Source organism: Dromaius novaehollandiae, chromosome 12 (genome assembly GCF_036370855.1).
Source record: "Dromaius novaehollandiae isolate bDroNov1 chromosome 12, bDroNov1.hap1, whole genome shotgun sequence".
In the NCBI taxonomy this organism is placed as follows: Eukaryota; Metazoa; Chordata; class Aves; order Casuariiformes; family Dromaiidae; genus Dromaius; species Dromaius novaehollandiae.
Genome location: NC_088109.1, coordinates 17,350,053 through 17,365,901, shown reverse-complemented (window position 1 = coordinate 17,365,901; position 15,849 = coordinate 17,350,053). Strand labels below are relative to the sequence as shown.

The 15,849-nt window shown below is 37.1% G+C and overlaps 1 protein-coding gene across 9 annotated transcripts in view; it reads left to right on the top strand.

Moving 5' to 3' along the window:
- Positions 1–202: 202 nt before the first annotated feature.
- FHIT (fragile histidine triad diadenosine triphosphatase) overlaps positions 203–15,849 on the top strand; it is a 728,666-nt gene continuing 713,019 nt past the window's right edge. For 4 of the 9 annotated variants that reach the window (XM_064519103.1, XM_064519105.1, XM_064519109.1 and 1 more), the window contains exons 1-2: positions 203–281; positions 10,804–10,851. The gene's annotated coding sequence lies outside the window, so the exon portion shown is untranslated. Of the gene's footprint in view, positions 282–9,011; positions 9,080–9,273; positions 9,334–10,803; positions 10,852–15,849 lie in introns of those variants that run through there. The other 5 variants (XM_064519108.1, XM_064519110.1, XM_064519111.1 and 2 more) reach the window with 3 other exon arrangements.

The following is a 15,849-nucleotide window of genomic DNA, read 5'->3' as shown; positions in this document are numbered from 1 at the left end:
TGCTCGCTGCTTGCAGGCTGCCTTCAGAGGGCTGTAGCCCACTAACGGCCGATGGAGGCAGAACGAGCTGCCGCATGCCTAACGCTCAGCCGCTACCTCAGGCGGCAGCCGTTAACGCCCGCCACCCCGCGCACCGTGCGCAGGCGCGCTCACCGCCCCCGCGCCCATTACTTAAGGGCAGAACCCTGCCCTGCCCGTCTTCCCGCGGCTACAGGTGACGTCAGCGTGCTGCGGCCCACCCTCTTCCGCCGGCGTAGCGCATGCGTGCTAGGAGAGGGAGTGTAAGTCTCCATTTTGTGTCTCTCTCTCACCCCCCCCCCCTCTCCTCCTGCGGCGGGGGGAGGCGGCGGCCGTTAGCCAGAGCAGGGCGGGGAGCGCGGTGCCGCCCTCCGCGGCCGCGCTGGGCGCCTCATGTTGCTTCGGGGGGCGGCAGCGGCGCTGAGGGCTGCTGTGCGCTGCCTGAGGCGGCTGTAGCGGCCGCCTTTCCCTCAGCGGCTTTGGGGCGACGCGCTGCCCTCTGCCGCCCTGCGCTCAGGCGGACACCGGCGGGCCAGGCTGACTTTTCCTTCCCGCAGGCTGCACACGCTGTTAAGGCAGTTCGCACTGGTTCCAGTGTGCTCTTTGCTGGGCAGCGCTTGGCCGCCCGGGGAGCCGCGGTTTTGTGTCCGGCTGGTGTGCGAGTCCGCTCCGGAGGCGCCTCTGCGCCCGGGGCCTGTGAGGAGACCGCGCCAGGGAGCGGTTTTCCCGCCTCGTCCGTGCGCGGCTGCCTTTGGCCTCCCAGAGATCCCCAGGAGAGGTGGGGGGAGCCCCCTTTCTGGGCAGAAATTCAGCTGGTTAAAGCAAAAGCATCCTCTTCCTCATATCCCAGCAGAGTGAAAACAGTCATTGCCACAATCCAGTTATGTTAGAACCACAAAGAATCTGGCCAATTAATCATGTAGACACGTGCATACAGAGTAGTAACACTGAACTTTTTAAAAGTGCTTTATACACTTTTTATAAGCCTGTTAGTTCTGCAACTACTGTTTTGTAAAGAATTTTAGCTGAACCTGGGTAGCCTGAGTGACAGCTCAAAATATACACAGTAAAACAAGCTGCTTTTTTTTTAAGGATAGCATGTTTCTGTGAAGAACAAATTCTTTCTCTAAATTACTAACTCGTTTAGAAAATTAATAAAATCAGGCTGGATCGAGGAATTTCTGGTTTTAGGGAAGAATTAATTTAAATGTGAGCCCTGGGATGTTCAGGTGAGTTGCTTCCTGGAGGAACAGACAACTTAGGCTTAACTCGATTATTTTTGTGGAGTTTAATGTAATGAAAAAATCTTAAATGGTAGCATTCTTAAAAAGAGGAAAATGCAGAGTTCAGTTCAAAGAATAATTGCACACAATATGTTGTATCTGTAGGCAGATTTCTCAGTAATTTATTTTCAAATATTGAATGTCAGTGATTCAAGTAAGGCATTCCAGAACATGTGCTAGGATCATGGCTACTTAATTTTAAATTGAATTTTTGAAATGTCTAATGGAAAAACTGCATTAAATACTTCACCATTTTCCTCAGGGCAGGATGTCTGTTATCTCCAACAAATAGTAACTCCCTTGATTTCATAACTGCTTTCATATTCCCCTGAAATGCTTTTTTAGATATTCAGAGTAGTTTTAAATCTTTGAATGACAGCAGAACACCATTCCTACCTTTAAAAGTTACGTTCTGTGCGCTGAAAAGGAAGTTCTGTGCACACATTGCTTTTTTCATTTGAGTGTTGTGTGGAGTGCTTAGAAAAGCTGAATTTAGTTGACTTGTCAATACTGCCACTTACTATGAAACCTTCAGTTCTTTCTTCTTTCAACTTTGTGTATTTTTTTCCCCCTTGTAAGATCACGAGGTATTGTTTAGGCAGGAATGTTGTTAGTTTCATTCAACGTGAGCTCTTATCTTTCAAAGTATAGTGCTTCTGGTACAAATTGTAATTAAATCTCTCCAAAACATGCTGTTTATACTAATGCTATTTTAATTGGTTTTATAGTCTTGAGAAAGCCTAAAAGAGTTAAGACAGCAACATGTGTAAACTGTACAGCCTACCTGGTTTTTATGCAGAACTTATTTTAGTTGTAGCTGATGCCATTTTTAAGATGTTTGTGTTCAGCTTTTTTATAATCTTGTGTTACCTTGGTTATGATTTACATCTCTAGCTCCTAGCGTAATGAGAATGTGTTAATCTAAAGCTATGGTAAGAGTTGAACGCTACTCTGACAGCCTTCGAAAAGTATGGTTGCAGTCTCTATTGCCTTTATTAATGACCAAGTTAAGTTTTACATATTGGATGTTTTTATTATTTTAAGGAGTTCTTTCCATTTCCTCATGTTTTTTACTGAATTTGAAAATTCACTTTAATGTTGAAGGTTTTTTTGAGTAAAAAGGATGTACAAATGTTTTCACTTTTTTCTGAGGAGGAAATTGGAAAATGTGGGGATGATATTAAAAACATTGACTTGGGTCATCAACTCATATAACTTCATGCTGAGAAGAGGGTTATCCACTTTTCTTTCATATCGTCGCTTTTTATGTACTTCATAGGATTTGCTTTTTGATTACAATGTATAATCCTCTCATGTTCATTTTGTTGTCTGTCACCTGAATCTTTCCATGAACTTGCAGTGAACAGAGTTCTTTGGTTTTATAAATGTCAAAGTCATTCTTTTTCTCCAGTGTGTGGCTACAACTTCATTTATGTAAATTAAATTTATTACACATAATTCTGTTTTTTTCTGCAAAAGCTCAAAATATTGCCTCTTTGCAACCTTAACAACTGACTTCTGTACAGAATGTCACTGGTATATATATATAAACAGCTTTATAAAAATCAGTGCTGTTTCTTACACACTTGTATGAATATTGATGTATTGAAGTCTGTAGGAAAACTGTTCTTGATCTCTGTAGCCCAAATTCTAATTTTAGAATGATTCTATAATATGTTGATTATTTCCCAAATCATTTGGTGCTGTGTAGGCAGTGTTTGTTGTTGTGCATTGAGATTAAGTATGTTTGGAACTTATGTTGACTATCATCATCCTTATTTTTCTCCTGGTTTTATAATAGCTTAATTGTCTTGTTTGCCTTACTATGTTTTTTGTGGTTGTATTTAAATTATTCTTACAGGGCTGCATATTTATTGCTTTGTTAGTTCTGTAAGCTCCGGGAGAAGAGGGACACTCTAAAGATGTCTTAGATTATGGCTGTTCTTGTTATCTTTCTCCACTACACCAGTAATTTATCAAGTAAAGCTGTCAGGTTTGTTGGGCACAGTGTGCTCTTTGTGCATCCTTGTAACTTGTAACTTAGATTCTTGTAATTTATGTTTTCTGAGTGCAAACATTACAATGGATACCTAATGCAATTGCTTTTTAAACAACAGAATGAGAAGGGGGAAAAAAGGCCTAATCAAATCTAGGTTTGGGTTTTTTGGTGATTGAAATACCTACTGGATGCTTTTTGGTGGTTGAACCTATATGAGGGAAATAAGATTGTCCCAAAAGCTACAAGGTGACTTCATGTATCCATTATAAATATACAATGTCAGTATTTGAAGTCTTTAATTTCTTCATGTTTGTAACTTTTTACAGCACGTTAGTTTCCTCTTTGTGTAACAGCGCACACACAGTAAGGATAACATTAAGATATGTAAGAAGCAGCTTTGTGATGTTCAGCATTTAGAAAGTTTTACTAGTAAAATGGAACACGCTTTAACTGAACTTGATTCTCATGCTTTGGCTCTGTAAATTGGATCTAATCCTGTTTGACTAACACATCACTTCCTAGCTGATGTGATCTTATCAGTGAGCATGCAATATCAGCTTGCTTATTTCTCTTAAAAGCCAGCAAATGACTCAGTTGCTGGCAGAGCTTCTGCAGAGATCCTTAATTAAGGCAAAAAAAAAAAAATTAGTCTTCAATTTCAAGACAGTAGATATGTTCATTGTATTCCTATAAAGAACAGATAGAGTTTCTGTTAAAAAAGGCTTCTCTACAGGTTCTTTGATTGTGAGAAGGAATACAGGTCTATAAAAGGGTTTCTAAGTGGAAGTTCAGTGGAACATAATCCTTTGAGGAATTGTCAGATGGAGTGGTGGGGGCTAGCTTGCCTTCAGGGAGAAGCTGGTGTACCAAGTAGAAGACGTGGTAATGAAATGGAAAAGAAGAATGTGTTTGAATGCGTAGGACTTCTGTTATTGGCAAAAATAAAAATCCCTAAAAGCAGAAATCATTGAGATAACAGAAATCCTGTAGGTAGCCAGCACGATATATTGCAAGTCTCGTTTTTATTTTACTTGTTTGCCCTGCCTTCTGGTAAAATACAGGAGGTAGAAGCTGCAAACTTCCTGAATGTTTTTATGGACATTCAATTTTGTTTTGATCCTTATTCCTGTTACGTTACTTTATTCCACTGAAAGTAGGTATCAGTGTGTTGAACTTCAAGGTGTGGGATGGTGATCTGATGACTCTTCCCACACTTGAATAGAACTATCATCTATACTTGAGTGGTGAATTTGCTTTGATCATTGAGTGGAACATTAAGAAATAATCCTTGATTTTTAATCTAGTTAAACTGTAGCTTGAGGTGGTGTTGAAGGGGAGCTTGATCAGCATAGCAGTTGTTCAAATACAGGAAAGCTGATATTCTGGAGGTGCGTCTTGCACTGATCAGTTTTAAAGTTGTAGGTGGTATGCTGCTGACATTTCTAAGGAAATGCTTTGTTGACCAGACTCTTTACTGCAGTACTTAAGAATATTTTTTTTCCTCCCATTTTATTTCTGTGGTAGAGGGTGGTGTCACTGGCCAGGTAGAGTTTAAAAAAGTTCACAATGAGTAGACAAAACAGCAGATGCAAATTTTTGGGCTTAATTTTCCTTTGTTGAAACTTTTTCTGTAGTAAAGTCAGCTGTTGATGTTGGACCTTTCAGCTTCAGTGCAGCCCCTACTTTTCCAGATCTTAGAAGTTACTTCAGCTTGCTTCTGCTGGTCATTTTGTTTCAAGTTACCATACTGCTTTTGGAGGAGAAGGCAGGCAAGATGTATTGTTACACTGTATGTTTCAAGCATATTCTACTTGCAAATGTGTGTAATGAAGACAAAGTTCCTAGTTAAAACTAGGAAATAAGGTAAAAGTAATGCTTAAGCACTGACTCCAATAAAGGGAAAAGCTTGGGAATATTAGGTGCTAAATAAATGTTGGTGCATTCCTATTTCCCCTGGTGCTGCTGTTCTGGCAGAACCTCTTTCATCTGTAGCTTATAGTTTATACTCACTTCACATCTACACAGTAGAGAAATTGTCATACAGATTCCGAATGTTGTTTTGTGAAGTGAAAACTTCTAGGAATCACTTATAAAACTTAAAATAATTATCAGTGCAAGTCCTGAGTGTAGTCAAACACTGTTATTTGCTGAAAACCAAATAGATGTTATGGTCAGAAGCTCCCTGATAATTTTCACATTCTATCGCTCTTTGGAAGGAACATGGAAAGGTCAGGCATATTTTAAGTCAACCTTAGATGGATATAATGGCATAACCTAAGGCAGATCACGCCTCACAAGGTGGTGATTTAGGTCAAGATGGTCATTGATAGCTAACACTGCTTTTTTCCTATATTAAAAAGCAGATATGCTTTATCGTGTATCTCTTCTAGGGATCAAGAATTACATTCCTTTGTACCATCCAGAAACAAGAGTATCCCTGGATGGTATGGAAGTTTGGGCAATGCCAAATGCCATAAAAATCTAATCTCAGCATCTTTGAAAACAGTCTCTCATTTGCAAACATTTAAAATTACAATATACATTTGCAAAATAATAAAATGCTTCAAAAGCCTACTCTTTTTGGAAGTGGCATAGTTACTGTAATTGTCAACTTCAGAAATAGTCAGTAGACCTAGGTGAAAAAGCTATTTTTAACCACATGGGCAAAACAGAAAAACGTTCTAGCTGTTACGGGTAAATAAACTTTTGGATTTTAATTGTATTCATGTTTTTTCTCCCATCATCAGTTTTCACTGAGATTTTACTTGCAATGCAATGCAACTGTCTCAGTAAGTAAATTTATCAGTTTCATGGTAGCCTAAAAGTACAGGCTTCCTGTGTTGTTCTGCAGTGCTGCCTGTTACTTTATCAAAATAATGCTGTTACTTAGTTTACTATAAATTCTTTGGACTATTAGTGATTCCTCTGAAGATAAGTATTTTTATTATTAGCATTTGTACAGATTTAGTGAGGTCTTAAGTAGCCAAGTCTTGTGTGTCTGATAGGTATTGGCCTTGGAAAGTGCTCTGTTTTTAGGAAGTAATTGCACACTGACTTGTTGGAATAGTTTACATATGTCAAGTTCAATTAGTTTTAAAAATGTTTGTGAAATGCTGAAGAGTAAGGCTTTAAATTGGCATGGGGCTGACATTTGGCACTATGCATATTATTTGTCCTGGTCACTTCAATGGTATTATGCAAATACTGAAAATTAAGTCCCTTCTAAACTGTTTTGCTGGATTTGTGTGTAAATGTTAGTTGAAAACTAGGATAATGAAGGCATGTTGGAAAGTGCTAGGTAACATACAAGGCTCAAATTTGGATTTAGCTAGTGTTAAGATGGGAAGTCAGTGTTCTGTTAATGAGAAAAATATAATGATTTCCTGAACTGATACTATATAAAGTATTCCAGGAATCTTTTTGGATGTGGAAAGCACTTTCAAATGCCACTTTTTTTTTAAGGTCACTAAAATGAAGTGGGGCTTGATTTCATGTGGTTTTTTTGATGCTGTATCTGATTCTTACTAACTTTTGGTATTCCACTTTGGAAAAAGTTCATTAATTTTATACACCTTATTCATGATCTCAGGTATCCAATGAATCGAAACAACTGGCTTCATTACTTACTTATTTAATATACAGTAGCAGAGCAACCAAGCTGACAGTCTTTAGATCCCGATGTGAAAGGACTTTGAAATTATGCTTGCAGAGAAGTATATGTCTCCCTTTCATTTCTTGTGCTGGGACATCTCCTAATGATTTAAGACTGAGTCTCTTTCTAGTGCATGTTTTGTTATTAAATATTTAAGAATTATATGGTTGTAATGAATACTATTTCAGGATAGGAGAATCTTTTCATTGCAGAGAAGTTTTCAGGTCAAATTTGACTTTAAAATATTCAGTTTTAGAAGGAAAAGGGGGAGGGAGGAAGCCTGCCTAAATGTAAGGTTTATAAATATCTTCAGTCACTTTTGTTTAGGCAGGTGTATTGCTGAGAAAAATGTGTACTCGTGTTTGATACATGATGACGGGCATGTATTTATGGAGAAACCAAAATATAGGCGAGCACACTTCAAATCAGTGAAGAGCTAATATTCTACATAATGTTACAGTGGAATATTCTATGACCCTGGACTACTGCCTCCATTACCATGCAAGCTTTCATAGAAGATGTATTTAAATTATCATGGAATTAGTTTTGTGAGAAGTTGACTGCCAGACTGTTGCTTTTTTGTCATGGTGTGTAGATGATGACTAGTATTTTTAGTTCAGTTATAATAGACTTATGTAAAAATAACCATTTGCCTATTAAATCTTATGTTGTTATTTCCATATGACTTCTGCATTTTACTTAGCTCAGTGTAGCTAGAAAACTCATTGTAAGTTGTCCTACTTACTGAAAGGGTATTCTTAGCAGTTGTACTGTAGTAATTAAACTGTTCATTGCGGGATGCTAAATAGTTACTGGTTTGTAACTTTTCAGTGAAAATGGATTACTCATTTCAGTTAGTGTATGCGTGGATGCTAGATGCTGGATTAAAACAGAAAACATTTAATAGTGGTTGGATGTTCATGCAGCATAGTAAAGGATCTTATTGTAGTTTTTCTTTTGAACTCACAACAAAAGTTGATGTATTTTAAACTTAAAATGGTTCATATTAGCATGGATATTTTTATGGGAGTAGTCAAATGGAAAGGATTTTTTAGGAAAACAAATTTTTGGTGTATTTATATGCCTAAAGTTGTAGGCAGTTCTTTTAAAGTTGGAAAAGAAAATATCGAAGTAGAAAGAGGGTTTATCCCATGTTCCAGTTTGACAGCCATTTTCCTTTTTTCTAGTGTAATGATAGTTTTTCTGAGATACTATGCAGGTGTGCATAACATGCATGCACATGAGCATCCTCTGTACATTGAAAACATGAGTATGAAGACAGCGTTGAAAAATGGATACAGAAAAGACAAGCATCGTATACCGTTTGGTGAATGTTTTCTGCTTATTCTAAGACCCACAGCCTAATGAATCTACACTTCTGTGTATTGACTGTCTGATGCAAGTACCAGTAACGTTTTCATTCAACATTATGATAAGCCACCTATTGTACAGCTGTTAACTCGCAAATATTTATTCTAGTATACTACTTTAGGTAATGTAGATACTTAGGGCAAACAGATGACATGTAGCCTTTTCATGTGAGCATCGGAGTCAAAATTGCATGCATCTTTAGGAAAACTTGTATCATACAAATGAATAAGTTTTATGCTGTTGCCAGATACTTTGCTGCTTTTGGACTAGCATCTAGAAGGATATAGGCCATACAGACAGTTGAAGCCACTGGTACAGTGTCAGCTGTACTAACACGGACTGAATCCCTGTATAAACCGTTGCTGGAAATGCTCAAAGGCAAAGGTGGGGAAGATAGTTTGCTGGGGGGAGTGAATGACATCTGTACTTGTAAGACTAATTTCTTGCTATGCCAATGGAAGAAATAGAGTTAAAGTTTGAGTCTGGCTACATGGGTCTATCTAGAAGCACTTATGTAATCACATAACTGAGAAGTAATTAAAAAGACACTTTCTAAATTGCCTGTTAACTGATAGTGTAAGCACCCCTGCTTTTTAAGGGCAGAGACAGACTGGTGAGATTCAGCCACTACTAAATGTAGGACTTGGTAACAGAAGCTTTAATTTCTCAATTTTTTTATTTTTCATAGCCAGCTGAAGGAATTCCGGGTCAAACAATTTCATCTCAGCTGCTGGCATCCTTTCCCTTGTGTAACAGGTTTGTTATCCTGATACAGCTGTTTCTGGGATTGTGTAGTGAATCAGAGCAGTGGAGGGATCTGAGTAAATTGACTATAGAAAGAAAGGTTATTTTTAACCTTGATAAACCTGAAAAGTTATTGTTCCAATTCACTGCACACCCTACAGGCTCACACACTTGAGCTTTCACAGGAACTGGAGAGAGAAGTAGGAGTTGCTTTAGATGGAAAAATTTCTACCCTTCTGACCAAGAAAACTGCTTGGAAACATGAGGTAACTCTGCGTGCTTATCCTCTGAACCACCCCAGATTTATACTGCAGCAGTATAGATAAGTGCTGCTCTATTTAGGCATTGTCCCAACTGAGGTGATAAGGAATAACTTCTAAGCGGTGTCTTAGCTGTAATCATACCTATACAAATGATTCTATCAGTTCAGTAGGTTTGCCTGAACCAGTTTGACTGGGATCCAAAGTGGACAGTTAATGTTGCTTCACATTGAAAAAAATAAAATGTAATTGTCTGTTTTGATTTTTAAGGATGTTAGGAAAAAACTTAATGTAATTGAGAGAGAAACATTTTTAACTAGTAACCAGGTCAAGGCTGGGTTTCTTCAGTCTAAATTTTCTGTGGATGTTGGAAAAATGGGTCTTAAAGGGAAGAGAACTACTGTTAACTGAACTTGGCTTTCACTGAAAGTGCAGTTCATCCAAGTAATGCAGCTTATTTTTTGAAATTGTCTAGTACATGTATTTTATAGAAGCCTTCTTAATCTTTTAATGATGTGTTTGAACTATTTTTTCCCCTAGAATCTGGTAAACATTTATAGCTTGGAGCTTTTAGAAGTGGAAACTGTAGTATATAGTGGTACCTGCAGGTTTGTAATACAGGACTGCCCTCTCCTACCCCAAACAAAGCAAAGCAGAAATTTTAGAGTGGTAATTTCGATGATATGTTAATAAATTGCAGTATAATAACATACAGTCATAGATTATTTAAACATATATATACAATTTTATCAGCTTATTGTAATGTTAAATTACTTTGTGTCAGGAAATTGGGCCTTACTCAAGTTTGAATTTCTCTAATGTTCATTTCCATATGCTAGGTCTCGTATGCCCTTGTTTGCAAGGTCAGAATGCTTTATTTTGCCAGACATCTAAGTGTCTGTACACAGTGATCAGCTTCCTTCTCAACCTTCCTGATAAGCTGAATAAATTAAACTCCTTATTAGGAATAGATGAGGATATCAGATAGCTGTGGTACAAGACAATTTCTAGGATAAAACTTGCTGGTGGGCAAAGAGAAGAGAAAGACCAAAACAGTTTTGCAGAGGAGGAATGTGCCATAGTTGGAATGGAGTTGGTTGGTCTACAATGAAGTGAAATGATGAATTGATGGCAGAGAAATGGTGGATTGTCATGGAGATTTTATTCTGGAGAGCTGCCTAGTCCATGATCCCACCTCGTGTGTTAGCTCTTGGCAACACTCAGCTGGTGTATAAACTGTATTCTGTTGCTTATTGCCTTGGAGCTTATGTTAGGGTATTTGCTGTCGATGGTCTAAGGGTGGATAAGGTGACCAAATTCTGTCTTTAGAAACAGGCTTGGCTACCATGGTTGCCAGTAGAAATTGCTTGGGTAGTAGTGGTTCTGCAAGGAAATATCCAATATAAAAATTCAGTTGAGACATGCATTGTTACAAATTTGTGGTGTTAAAAATATTTATTTTGTGCTTTCTTTCAGGCTGTATTAAGATCCAAGTGCTTTGTTAAACTGAACCTTCTTTGCTCTGTAAGTACTAAGAGGTTAAGCTTTAAAACCAAGTAGTCTAGAAGTCTTGAGTAAATACTAAATTAATGAGGACCTCTGTTCCAGTCTTTTTTCTTCTCTCAGAAGAAACAAACTGGAAGCTAAGTATTTTACAAGTGCCTTTGGCTGTGGCTTACTCTCCTACTGTCTTTTCCAGCTTGGGCAGAGCCTGGCTGTCACTGGAAGGTCTAAGCTGGAATTTGCACATTCTGAGTCTAAATAGTTTTCAGCTTTCTGTTAACTCTTTTCATTTCATCAAGCATCGGTAATACAACTATACTTGCAAGAAGTTCATTTGGAGCTTGCATAATATGCAGTGCTGCTTTGGTAGTATTTCAAAGTGCTATAAGCAATAATCAGTTCTGGTGGTTGACATGTTAGTTGGTGGTTTCTAATTTTCTTCGTAATATTTGATCTTCTCAACAGAAGGTATTGTCAACTAGTTTCAACTAAAGCTAATTCATGTTTAGTTCTGAATTCCTGTTCTTCTGGTGTTTTTGTTTTGTCTTTCTCCTTAGCTCTGGAAGTCTAAGATAATCAACAGTCTGTGATGCTACTGTATACTACATTATCATAGAGGGAATCATTGGCCACTGTTACTAAAATACATTTTTTGTGTATGAAATGTTAAATTTAATCTTTTAGGCATAAATGACTTATTCTGAGGTATCAGCTCTTCAATTTAACTGAAAGAAATCTGTGGCAGTGTAGCTGGCAGAGTTGGCCCATCTCTCTGGAGCCCTGTTGTATAGCTTAAGCTGAATGTTCAGGGAACAGAATTTCAGGGTAAACCTTTCCTGAACCTGAGACTCTTAGGGCTCTTGCCTATGTCCAAAAATTTTTAGATGTTTTTATTTTGGTAAAGTACTTTCTTTTCTTAAGCAGTTTTGTCATCTCTATATTGCTAGGTGCAAACTGAGACAGATTAACACTGTGCAAATCTGAATAAAATTACCTGTGCTGTTTCAAAGGTCAGGTGCACTCAGTGAATTTGCTTTCAAATTTTGTTTATTCTGTGTACATATGCATCTTGAGCTCTATAAAGGTCAGTAGAGGAGATTCATTTTGGAATTTAAAGAAGTTAGGTTTTTATTGCTGGTAACCCTTGTTAGTTTCCTTTGAACTAATGAAAATTGGTTTCCTTGGTTGCCTGTTTTTTTTATTTTCTGTCAGTTTTATTTCCCTAGTGAAGTTCATTTGTAACTATGAGGTCCATTCCAAATGAAAATAGCAATGTGCTTAGCTTTTAGAAGTATATATCGTAATTAAATATGACAAAATAGAGTACTGTCGAACAACTTTGACTTCAGTTTTATTGGCTTTTTGGCTTATTTCATTCATGTGATAGGTTAGTGTTTTCCTAGCTAAAATAATTTATTTAAAGGATAGTCAGTATTTAACTGACTCTTGTCACAAGTGGTTTAATAAAATAGGGGAATGAAATCCCTTAGAATTTGTAACAGTCCTGCTTATTAACATTCAGGGTGAATAATAATATAACCACAAAAGGATTCATGTGTGAGTCAGTGGACCATAACTAATTGCAGTTTTCAGTCACAGAACCAAGAACAGGCAGTAAGAAAGTGGGCCTCAAATACATATTTCTGTCTGGCTTGACTTCCTTAATAACTCATAGGAAGGATGAGATTTTCCAAACAATAATGATTTTTTTCACCTAAGTGAGAGTACTTTTTTCAAAGTTTACATTCACTTTGAAAATCTTAAGCTGTTGAACCAAATCAGATATTTGTCTGCCAAAATCACTGACACATCTTTTCTGACTTTGGGAGATGAAATCTGAATAAGGCAGAACATTTATTAACTGAGCATAACAGAAAAAACTTATCCAAACACTGTTTTAGTGCATACATTGGACATATTTTGCAGCTATGTGAAAATTTAGATAATGATTTGGAGTCTTTTTATTGGTAAGAGAATATAAATATCATCTAGTAAGCAGCAGCTCTTCCAGTAATAAATAGATGTCTATCTTACTGAAAGCACTAGTTGTCTTTGCCAAAGATGAATTTGGGAAATACTTAATCTGCAGGTACTTCAACTCCTGTAGACATAACTGAGCTCCCTTGAATACTTGTAGCAGCAACAGGTCCATGACAGCACAGATGCTCATCTTTGTTTAAAAAAAAAGGCGGGGGGGGGGCACGGTGCAGTGGCATAGTAAATAGTATTTGGCCAGGTGCTGCTGTGGCTTCTGTACCATTGGTACCCAAGTTAACTCTAATTTCATATGGCAGTCAATTGACTGCTGGCTAGACATCCTTCTAAAGACTGACATAAAAGGGTGGTGAGGCCTAGACTGTTAGTGCTTTTATTTGTGGGAGATTTGCCAAGATGCTACTCCTGTTTTGAGGCTCTTATATTTTCTTGCCTGCTTCTTCCTAATTAGTATAATTCATAAGCTTCTTCCACTGATTGCGGTTAGTAGCAGGCACTTTCTTTTTCCTTTGCCCAAATGTCCTCAAAGGGAGATATGTATCAACTTTTCCTCAATATTAGTGTTTGAATTCTAGTACATTTAATAGCTCTAGCGCTTGTACCATGTGATTTGTCTGCTCCAGTGCAGCACCTGAAGCAGTAGTAGTAGTGATGGGAAGTGATGCTGTGGGTTTTCTGTGATTTTGCTGTTAACCCTGACAATACAGTTTAATAAAACTAAAATCAAAATAAAAAATAGAAACTCTTAAGATATTTAAAGTACAATTCAGAATCTAACACAGATAAAACATAACTCTCTCATATTTGATTTACTTGAGATGCTCCTAGTTGCATGAAGCCTTATCTTAGTTTTCATTTTTTCAGTTTTCAGAAAAAAATCACCTAGTGTTGTGATATTAGCACTCCATGTCACATTGTGATGTGTTAACATGATTTATTTTTAAAGGACTTGATCAGTTGGAATAAAGTCTCTGTATGACACATCTATAATTATACATTGATAAACTGTGAGGTTTATCAGAATCAAAGATGGAGTATCAGTATGTAAATTGAAATCTAGTTCAGGTGAGAGGGAGAAGGCTAGAAAAGGTAGAGTGAGAAAATATTTTCTTTGGAAGAAGATTAATAGTACTTACCTTAGATGAGGATGATATGCAAAGCCTAATGTTGCAAATAATCAGAATTAGAAATGGGTGATTACCTGCAACATCTGCTTTACAAACAATACTTCAAATAATTCAAGTTTCTAAAATTAGTTGTCTTCTTTCCTAGCACTGTAATGTGCGAATGAACTCAGTAATGTCTGTAGTTTTACAGATGATCAAACTAGTGAGGATTTCTGAACTTTCTGAAGTACATAGAACAACTTTTGAAGTGTTCGGGCTTGTTGATGGTTTCCTACACTATGAGGTAGTGTGTATCCTGTGAGACATCCTAGAAGCCCTAGAGTAGGGGATACTTAGTGCTTTGAACTTTTTTTATTGCTTGAAACTTGAGGCTAGAGAGGCTTTGTGTATGAACGCTTGGTATATGGGCATATAGTCACAGGTTCTGATCTCTGTATGTATGTTATAATGTTCACTCTGTAGTCCCGTGCTTTCCCATTTTTCCACCTTTGGTATTGTCATTAGGAAGCTCAGAATGGAGACTTCTTGGGGTATGAGGATAAATTCCTAGATATAGTGCTGTAATGGATGATTTCAAATTGGTATAGCTTTATGTCAAAATAAAATAATGTTTATGGTATTTGAGGTCTTAAACCTTGAAGTAGGAAAGAGCAATGAAAGCCTAGAATGTAAGAACAATAATAGACACAGCAATCAGCTGGTGGTGTTACTAATAAGTCCATATCCCAGTGAAGCAAATGCAGATGTGTGCTATTGACTTGATTAGCATTCGGGTTTATCCCAGGTCATTTCTCTGCTTTAATCAAAATGATATTTCAGCAAAAGAGCTTTGTAGTTGCTCAGAAAAATGGTGATCCTGGAGCTGACTTCATAGATGCTACTTCTGAAGTAGTAATATTTCTTTGAGAGTTATTGCATATTTTAATTATCTTTGCATACATATTAGGACTATTTTGCTTAAGTTGCTTCTAGTGTAAATCAGCATTTTGATTGGGAAGTAATTGGCAAAACTCTAGCAGGGTAGAAGTAGGTCTAATGAGCAGTGATTTCTTAACATGAAAATGTTTGCTTGCATTTGCAACTGATTGTTTCAGCCTGTAAACTTGCATCGCTTCCAGTGGGCACTTCTAACTTGTACAGTGTGTGTTCTGCAGGTATGTGTTGTACAGCATGCTGTGGGACTTGCACATGCTTGCAACTTCTGCTGGCTAGGTACTATTAGCAGGAGAAATCTTTCTTTCTGCTTTTGAATTGTTCCATCAGAAACATTTATGTAAAACATGGAAGTAAATGAGACTCTGAACAAGCATTATTCATTCTGTCCATACACATTATGTGTTTAAGCTGTTATCCATTTAGGCCTATATACTGATAATGCTATAAATTGACTGAAATAGTAAAGCATATGTTGAGCTCCAGTTTAGTTCAGAGTATATAGACTGTTTATAGGAAGTTCAGAGAAAACTGGAGAATAAAGTATTGCCAATATTGATAAAAACCAAAGATACAAATTGGAAAAAGCTAATACTGTTGTGTTTAAATAGCTTCTCATAAGCACTTAAGATTTTCATTAGTCCAGCGTCAGAAGAGTAATGAATATTAATGAATGAGATCAAAGACAAATCTAAAAATCAAAGCAAGTAAACAACAATTATTTTTAAAAATATTATATAATAGTCAAATTTTTAACTGCACAAAAACATATGCGTCTTAACAGCTGCATGAAGAAGCTGAATATTTTCCTGAAAATGTTATGCTAAACTACAAAGGCAATCACATAAAACAAAAATGTGTCAAAACCTGAAATATTTTGAATGTATAAAATTTAAATACCTATAAATTCAACAGTCTTGATCTGTTACTAAAGATGGTATGTTTTTGGTTACCTATGATAACT